Raw genomic sequence first — 10,104 nt, forward strand, 5'->3', positions numbered from 1 at the left:
CATTGTGCAGATTTCAACAATGATTTTTCTAATTTTCTATTTCCCCCCTCATTATCAGGATAGAAATCTTCTTCCCATGCTTGTTGGGGGAGCTCTAACAATTTCTTGTTAGAGAAGAGGCAATGTTCCTGCCACTTTATAAAGTAATTGGCAGGGGACTGTAATTGATGGTAATTGGCTCTCCTCTTGGGGGACTGAGTAGAGATGATGGCAGCACCATAGAGAGAGAACACAGAAGAGGAGCTTGGATGGATCAGTTAATTACATTGGAAACCCTGATGTTTGATTCAGAGTAAGTCACGTCTCTGCCTCTGGCTGGAACCACAGGACAAGTAAAAACTTCAGGGCTGTGAGATGGCCATCAATTGTCCTATGAAGGAAGAAGCTTTCTCTGGAGAGAAAGAATGAAGCAAATGTACACAGAAAGGTGGAGAAACTCATGTAGCCTATAGTTAGAGAAAGAGAGAGAGAACGAGTTAAGAGGTCTCTTAAACTATGGCTGAACTTTCTGCCTTGGATTCTCTGAGCAAAACTTGGGTCCTTCAAATAGATTATCTTTTTTTAATTTTAAATTCAAATTTAATCTTATTTTGTTGCTTAAGATAGTCCCAGATGGTTTTCTAGTAGTTTTAAATAAAGGAGTCTTAAGTAAGAGAGCGTCCTATCAGTGATGCCCACATGGAAGTGGGATGGAGTGCGTTAAACATTCAGGAAGGTAGATTGGGCGGTCCTTAGCACAGAGAAGTAGCAAAACTATAAGGCTAGGGGAGATCGGATAACGGCTTCTTTATTCAAAGGTGAGTGACAATGTGGAGAGTAAAAGTTACAAAAGGATCTTTGAAATATTTTAGTGTTAGTACAAAAAAGATATGTGTTCAATGAACAAATGAATAAAACTGTAATGTGAGGTGGGAGTTGGAATAATATACATAAGTATACAAATAAACAAATAGGTTTTGTTTGACAGATGCTAATGGTACAATATGTTTACCTGCAAGAGTGACTTTCAGGCCTTGATTTTTGGCATGGTACTTGATAATGAATGAAAAAGTCTAATTTCAAAATTTTTTTCCAGGACAACTACTAGTAATTTTGAGCTTAGTGTTTTTCTTTCTCTGTTTTTTATCCTGAGAATGCTGTGAATATTTATGTTCTAAAACTTAAACGTTACCAATTAAACTTTAACATTAAAACCCAACATGTATAAGATAATGGTACTATCTTGAAGGCAATATCTTATATATTTTTTTTATCTTAGGAAGAAGATACATTCCTATGTTCAAAAATCAGAAATTTCAAAGTTATAATAACTGATTTCATTTACATGCTAATGATGAAATATGACTCTAAGTTAACAAGATAGATATAAGTGTTTAAGTTTAAAATAATCACCTTTTTTTGAGGTAATTTGTAAACTAAACATATGTGATGGGCACCTATTATCTGTTTGTCCAACATCTTTCCTTCGTCTGTACAGGTGCTTATATTGCATGCATGATCTATTGTGGACCGCCATATTTTTATATAATCCCGCAGTTGACTGTTTCCAGGATGGGCACCTGACTCAGATTTGACTCAGGCCTCCACTTGGACTTTTCTGGATGACTGTAACAGGTCTTTCAGTTTCTACTCTCACCTCACCAAAACCTAGTTTCCTGATCATGTTAAAATATCGTCATATCATTTCACTCTCTCACTCAAAACCCAACAGAGACTATCCCATCACCCTTAGAATAAAATCCAAAACTCTTTCCATGGCTGTATGTTCTGGTCCCTGGCTATTCCTCTTTAGGTCCAGCCATACCACCCTTCATGCTATAACTCAACCTTGGCTAAAGGGGTTGTCTACAACCTCTCTATGAAGGACATATGTCAAGTGATATAATCCAGACACAGAAAGACCAATACTGCATGATCTCATCTATATGTGGAATAATACATCTTTTTAAAGCCAAACTCATAATAACAGAGAGTAGAAAGTTTTAACTGAAACTGGAAGTTGGGGGGGGGTGAGGAAGGGAACAGTTGAAAAAAAAAAAACAAGGAAAGTAGAAGAGTGGTTGCCAGGGGCTTGTGGGCAGCAGGTCATGGTTGTTGTTTAAAGGATACAGGATTTTAGTTTTGCAAGATGAAGAGTTCTTGAAATGGATAGTGGTGATAGTTTCACAACAATATCAATGTACTCAGTGCCACTGAACTGTACACTTCAAAGTGGTTAGGATAGTAAATTTTATGTTATGTGCATTTTACCATAATAAAAAGCCAAGTAAGGCAGCACTATTTCCTTCTCCTACTTCAGTTTTTCAAACAATCATCTCTACCTGACATTATATTGCACAACTACATGTTTATGTATCACCAATCTTCCCCACCAGAATCTAAGACCTGTGGGACAGGGGTTTTGTCTCTTTTCTTATTATTACTGTAACCAGTGCCTAGAATGATTAGACATCAATGAATATTTGATGAATTAGTTTCAGTGCTTCAAAATGGAATTGAAAAGGAAAGTCTATTTGGGGGGACAAAAATCTGTAAAATATAAAGCTTTGGAGGAATGATGACAGTCAAACTTGCCTCCAACTGGACCAACTAGACCTCCAACTGCTTCTCTGTGTAGGCAAGATTGAAGACATCTCATCAAGAGAAATAGAGATGAGAGGCAGAGAGACAAGTTCTGTAAACCAATGGAGTCCCTGGTTCCAGTTGGAGTTATTCCCTCTGTTACCCATGATAAGGACTCCTCTGGGATTATAATCATGTACTTTGGGTTTCCATCACTTGCTATGCAGACAGCACTGGCAAATGTAGCTTGGCCATGTACTATCATTATTACCCAAAAATAAAAGACATAATGAAAATGGAAAAAAAACTATAATAAAATAAAGTAGTATTAATAGAATTTATCATTGTAAATGCTGCCAGTGCCTTATCTATGTCTTCTCAGGAGGCTCCCTTCCTGTCCTTACTCACTGCATTGAACTGTAACAACTTTGTACTTCTTTGGAAGTTCTAGGAGGGCAATGTCCCTGGGAAAGAGGAAGAGAGTTGGAAGATAAATACCCATGCTTTCTCGTCCCTTGGCTGGGACAGCTTTGAGGTGTGTTCTATGTCATTTCCCAGAGGTCTTTTGTGGGTTGAGTCCCAGTTGCTCCCAGTGGCTCCTCTTTGTGAAGCCTTCTCCATGACTTCCTCCTGCTCCCGAGTCACCCTGCGGCTCTCCACCTTGCTTCCAGCATTAGGGCCCAAATGATCCTTGGCTCAGCTCTGCATCTGATGTAACCCAATTTAAGATGGTTTTCTATATATAAAAATTTCCATTGAACATGAATAAATAAATAAATGTATAAATACAACTATTGCAAATCAGTTTAAAATAAAAAAACTTTAAACTCAAATGAAAATAGTGAACACACATAGTTCTTATTATATGCTTAGATATTATAAGTGTTCCATGAGCTTTATGTGTATGTATGTGTGCATAACTTATCGATTCTCACAAACACCCTGTGAGGTAGATGCCATGATTATCAGCTAAATTCAGAGACTTTGAGGAACTTTCCCACCTTTGCAACACCTGGCAAGATTCACATACAGTCTGGCTTCTAGGTCTGCGCTATTAACTATGATACTATATTGAAGAAGTAATCTTTAAAAATTAATGTTCATGAATGCCATGCTATTGTGCAAATATTATATAAAATTACATTGCTTATATATACTATAATCTCAAATGACATTTGATATTCACTATAATCTCACAGAAGAGAGGGTCCTCATATAAATAGGAGCAGTTATAACATGAACATTCTCTTAAACCCCATGTTAGTCCATCAGTTGTTTATGAGGGTGATTTGTCATTAGCATGTAACTGTGATGAGCATCAGCTGCTAGCAGCCTCTGTGATTGGGGCAATGCAGCTCTTAGGGAAACAGTGGGTAGACGTGGTACAAAGCTAAAATCAGCATTATAATGAGGTACCACGCTGTTACCTGTATGAATTTGGTACTGAATGGAAGCTAAAAGCTCAAGATGTCTTCAGGCTTGCAGCCCTGGCCAAGTGGCCTTGCTGGTTTCATCCTCCAGGCTTTGGTGGTCAAGAGTCACTCATGTAAAGCACTGAGCTGGACACTCAGATGAACAAGGAGACTAAGATGCACAGTATACCCTCTAGGACCTTGACATTTAGTGAGTGAGGCAGGCATATAAGGATAGCTTGGATTTCTTTCTTTTTTATGAGAAAAACTTCAGGTGAGGTCATCCAGAGCATTCAACTTCATCTTGATTTACACACTTTTGCACAGCTCTCTTCCTTGGCTTCAGCTGTCGTGGCCCTGGTGGTGGTGTAACTACCTCGGAAGAGGGAAGATGCAAAACAAACTGTTGAAGCCCTGGGAGCTCTGTAGGTGTTAACGTTCTTCAAATAAGGGGAAGTCAAACAGCCTCTTGAGTTGCGCCCTGCCCTGCCACGCTGTCACTAAAAGCCTTTGTCCTCTTGCAGAAGCCCTGAGTAGGCTAGACAATGTACTGAAGAGGGAGGAAGTAGAGGGGGATAAAAGCATTTCCTTCTTTCTGAGGCGACCCACAGGAAATGGAGGGGAAGTTGGGTCAAACTGGCTTGACACCTCTGTCCTGGGAAATCCTATCAGGTGACTGAAAAGAAAACTTAACTCGCCAAGTCACTGCTTATTGCCAGGAGATGGAGGGCACCTTGGGGGAAACCCCCCCGACCACAGGCCTACAGAACCAAACAAGGCTGGTGTTGCTGAAGAAAGACTAGAAAAGTATTTCTTCAAATTCAACCTGGAGTGACAAATATTTCCATCTTGAGTCTTTTCACTTTCCTAATGGAAGCATAGACTGAATGGTTTGTAACATGCCATTTAGATTTCCCCTCTTGTGATCGAATGGTTTTTGTTGTTTCTTTTTCACTTTAGGAAGAAGAAAATATGAGACAATGCAGGCATGCCTGTGTGTATGTGTGTTCAGGTTACCCCACAAAAGCACCAATGGGACCAGCATGTAAGCCATGATCAATGACTCTAATTAGCAAATGATGTCTCTAATTTTCAAGAACGGCAAATCATATATCATTAAGTTTGAAGATGTTGAAGCTTAATTAAATACACTGATGTATGTTTAGAGCTGTCTGGAGTAATAAATCTGCTATAATTAGAAAAGAAACAAAATTATTTGAAAAAGAAAAAGATGAGAACTTTAGTTTTCTTATTTGACATTTCAAAATTAAAAGAATGGGCAAAACCTTTAAATGTCAGTCACCTCAAATCCTTTATGGAATTAGGGAAATTATAGTTGAAATAAGCAAGCAAGCAAACAAACAAACAAAAACAAGAAAAATATAAGAGGTAAAGACACGAAGTTAAAAAGTTCAATGAGGGGCGCCTGGGTTGCTCAGTTGGTTGAGAGTCTGACTTTGGCTTGGGTCACGCATGATCTCACCACTTTTGGGTTCAAGCCCCGTATTGGACTCTGGGCTGACAGCTCAGAGTCTGGAGCCTGCTTTGGATTTTGTGTCTCCTCCTGTTTCTGCCTGTGTCCTACTCACATTCTATCTCTCTTGCAAGAATGAATAAATGTTAAAAGAAAAATAAAAAAAAGAAGAAAACTCCTAAGAAACTTAAAAATAAAAAAGTTCAATGAATAGCAAATAAATAGAATGATTTTACAGACTTTTCCAATTGAAAAAGTCTTAAGAAGGTAATCCACAGAGGAAGACACTTGAACAAACATACTTCAATGATAACAGTAAATATGAAGAGAATGGGTTTTAAGAACAAAGTAAGTCTGAGTAGGCAGTGACAGTAGTTGCTTTAAGGCCCTTAAAATGCATTTAGAATTTTATCTTAAAGGTATTTTTTAAAGCTTATTTATTTATTTTGAAAGAGGGAGAGTGTACACGCGTGCGAGCTGGGGAGGGGCAGGAAGAGAGGGAGAGAGAACCACAAGTAGCCTCCACTCTGTCAGCACAGAGCCCAGCGTGGGGCTTGAAACCATGAACTGTGAGGTCATGACCTGAACCAAAACTAAGAGTTGGACACTTAACCGATTGAGCCACTCAAGTGCCCCTAAAGTTTTATTTTAAACTATGAAATACACATATGTCTTTATTTAGGTAACAGCTGGAGTCAAGACATGGGGCTTCAATGACTATATTAATTAAAGTGATAGGAATGCCTCCAAAATGTATTAATGGCCAAAACCTAATAGAAGTTTATTTGTTTGTTGTGTGAAGTCCAAAATTGATATATCAGAGCAGCAATTCTCTTCCCTCTTAGGAGCACCAGGACCCTTTCAATCTGTGGTTCCACCATCTTCCTGAACCATGAGGCCACTATGCACATAGTGACACATAGTGGCACTTATCAAGCTGGGAAACAGAGAAGGAGCAAGGAAGACTGCACATGGAGGGTGGCAAACATCGCTTGCACTCACATTCCAGGGGCTAGAACTCAGTTATATGTCCCCACATAATTGGAAGGAAAGCTGGAAAACGTGAGCTTTGTGCCAGAAAGAAGAAATAGGTACCTGTCAAGTCAGTCTCTGTCCCCCAGGTCTTCCCAAACGGAAGGTACATAAGCTGATTCAGTATTGAGCAGTTACTACAGTGATGAGCCTCTTTGTTCCGTTCATTCAAGTGTTAAAATGTTCAAGGATTGTTCTAGAATGTTAAATCAGAAGACATTCCAAAATTCCACTGATGGTTCTGCCATCCCATGAGGTTCTCTGAAAGTCCCTGTGGAGGTCATTGTTCCTTTTTCGGCAACCAAACATCTTTGCCCTTCCTGATGGAACTTTTATTTCCTTTTGGAGAATCTCATCACCTCCAATATGTTAGGTTGGTAGATCTGGGTTTCCTGTACTCTCATCATGAAATCCAAAGGAGTACCTGTGCATCCTTCTATCAGAGTTTCCCCCCTTCTTCACTATAGGATTGACTGTCAAGGGACAGTCAGCTGACCTGAGATGAGCCAATGGGACTCACTTCCTCAGGGTTTTATGCAAAGATAGGAGCAAAAGCATTGGAGTTTACTGATTCATTCCTTCATGGTGCCCTGAAGAAGGCTGAGTAGATTCTGGGGCTGAGACCTGGGCTTGCCAGATATAGCTTCTCTGTTTTATGCACAGTTCTTCGGCTTTATTATCCATATCTGAGCTCCTCCATATACCTTCAAACGGTGCTATTTTTAAATTAAACTTAGTCAGATTTGTTTTTTAATATATGTAAACAAAGAACACTAAATGATATAATATTTGATGCATCAGGCTTTCAGGACTAACAGAGGAAGCAGAAGGCGTTCTGTGATTAAATGCTAGATTGTAGGAAAGTGGTAAACAGCAGAGCAGAAGATTCAGCTACGCTTAGCTATGTTACTTACTAGCTCAGTGACCTTGGACAAGTTGCTTAACCTCTGTAAAAGCCTAATTTTTCTCCTCTATAGAATGAAAATAAATTTACCTTTCTTAGATGGCTGTCATCATTAAAGGAGATAAGGCACGTAAGGCACTTACCATGGGTAGCTATTAGTTACTGTTAGGTACCATTACTTTAACTGGTAGGAATATTTGGCAGCACGAATTTCTCTCTTAGCTTCATTCGCCTGAGGTTAAATACAGATTTATTGAGATGTTCCTGCACTTTGCTGTCGGCACACTGTGGAAGCCTTCAATTTATACACTGTTTTGACCTATAATGGCCTCAGCTAATTTGAGAAATTGTAACATATAGTTGAGGCTCTCCCTAAGTGACCACAACAAAGTAGTGATAATCACTACATGTATCACTTGAATAATATTTTAAAAATATCTCTACTTTTATCAAAGTAATACACGTACAAGCCTTGCTGTCTTCACATGTCATATTTTGAAAGCCTTGTGTTCTGCAAAATCTCTAACAATAACAAGGTTTATGGGGATAAGTAGGTTTGGGACGGTCTATTTAATGCCTCTCAAGCTTTATAATTAGAGCATTAACAAAAACAGCAAAAATTCTAATCAAAACACAAAGATTGTTAAATCTCTAGAGAAGTTTCCACCTATCATCATAGTGAATCAAGCCTTAAAATCTGGCTGCAGCCTCCTTTTTTGAGATTTGCCTTAAATTCCAATTAAACGTCCATCTGGGGTACAGCCATTTAATTTAATTTGTAAATAGGAGGAAAAATCTTTTCAGTTTCAGTTATCTGCACTTGCTGCTTCTCCTGGACTGGAAAGCTAACAATTCCTGAATCCATGACCAATCACCACTTGCTCTAACATGAAACACTTCTGTAACTTTTTTACTTTTTCCTTAAGGTCTTCAAGTACGGCAAAGTCTTCCTTATAATGGTAAGAAAACTTGTACTTGATTGCCTTTTCTCTTAAAACTGGGAAAAATCCAGTATGAACAAAAGTGAATTCCACGCTTTATCAACGTACTTTTCCTATTTACCAATTGGGTATAAGATAATCATGTATATGAATATAATTATATTACATGTTTTATATATGATTATATTATAGTATACATATTACATATTTAGATATATACTATTATAGCAGAACAAACTGTGTAAAAAGAAAAAAAGTCACACATTATTACCCAGCAATAGATTAACCTTGTCCAAAGAGAGAGGTGGCCTTTGCTGTCAGATGCTGAGAGGTAACCTCTAAAAGCCCTGTTTGATGAGTATCATTGTTTACTTTGGGACTTTGAATGAGCTCAGATAGTCTATGTTAACAAAGTGATTTATGGGGAGGTCTTGGGCTGCGAGATATCAGCTAGACCTCTGGAAGGACTGGGGTCAAAGGTCAGGCATGCAGTTAGTCAATGTTTATATAAGCCCCAGTTAAGTTTAGAAACTAAAGCTTGGGTACCTTTCCTGGTTGACAAAACTCCATGCATATCATTACCGGGAAAAGTCTCTACTGATTATGGCGCCACTGGCAAAGGACAAATGGAAGCTGTGCATAAACTTTCCAGATCCTGCCCTAAGCGACTTTCCCCTCTGCTGATTTTAATCTGTATTAAAATCTTGCTTTTAATAAAGCATAACCATTTGCATAAATCAGGAATATAATGCCTTTTCTGTGCTCTGTGAGTCCTTTTAGCAAACTATTGAACCTGAGTGTGGTATGAGGACCCCTGAACTTGCAACTGGTGTCAGAAATGAGGCTGGTCTTGGGGACTCCAAAACTTTGCTAATATTATAAAGCTTATATCAAAGCTTATGATACTGTCAGCTCTCTGATCCCTGCTTTTCCATTCCTGAAACATCCTTCTCTAAGGCAATGCATTTCAGTTCATTTAGCTTCATTTCTTAGCTCAATTTCTACCTAGTTCTGTATCACTAAACATTTTGTATGTTGCATTTTCCCCATTTTTAGATAGCATTTATGTATTTCCTTCTGCAGAAAATTATGATTGACTTATTTTACTGTATATTCATCATGTTGCCTCCCCTTTCCTCTATCTTCCCATTATAGCTATATTACATTTTTTTAAGTAAAGTTTGCATTATTGATGAGGGAGCACAAGGCAAGCTGAGCTAAAATCACAAGCTAACAATGCCTCCCACCCCAGGTGGGATATGCCTGACATTCTTCAAGCACTTCTGGCTGCCCTAAAGCTAAGAGAAAACAAATGGTTGGTTAACTGATAGAGATCACAGTCATGCAGGACAGGAGTGCCCATCATTTTATATAGGTCTTGGTAAATTACAAGAAAAAGACAATCTTATCAGTAGTCTAATTTCCAGAAACCTGTAGATTCAGTTTCCTGGAGCCCTAACATCACCCAACTTTCCAAAGTGATGTAGGGAACAAAGACAAGAAGAAAATGGCAAGTAAAATTAGATTTCCTTATAACCTGCAGCCCAAGGACGATGCTTGAGACCGGTAGAGTATGACATTTCTCCAGGAACTTCCTACTATCTAATGTTAAGGAAAGCAACCTTAGCTTGACAATAGCCAGGCCTCCAGTATCTTAATTCTCTTAAGCATATGAAAGTTCTTCAGGAGGCCTCCCTTTAGCCTTTACCTCCCCCAACTCCATAATTTATAATCAGTACAACCCCAGGGCAGCTCTTTCCGCCCACAGGTCCTGTCCCT

General features: G+C 38.7%; 1 long non-coding RNA gene across 1 annotated transcript; it reads right to left on the minus strand.

The window, feature by feature from the left end:
* Window positions 1–2,490: 2,490 nt before the first annotated feature.
* LOC115303382 lies at window positions 2,491–3,109 on the minus strand. The gene is made up of 2 exons (XR_003914012.1): window positions 3,061–3,109; window positions 2,491–2,609 (listed from the first exon to the last, which is right to left on the minus strand). It is a non-coding gene; the product is annotated as an uncharacterized LOC115303382 (long non-coding RNA).
* Between the last annotated feature and the right edge of the window lie 6,995 nt (window positions 3,110–10,104).

Source organism: Suricata suricatta, chromosome 10 (assembly GCF_006229205.1).
Source record: "Suricata suricatta isolate VVHF042 chromosome 10, meerkat_22Aug2017_6uvM2_HiC, whole genome shotgun sequence".
NCBI classification, from domain to species: Eukaryota; Metazoa; Chordata; class Mammalia; order Carnivora; family Herpestidae; genus Suricata; species Suricata suricatta.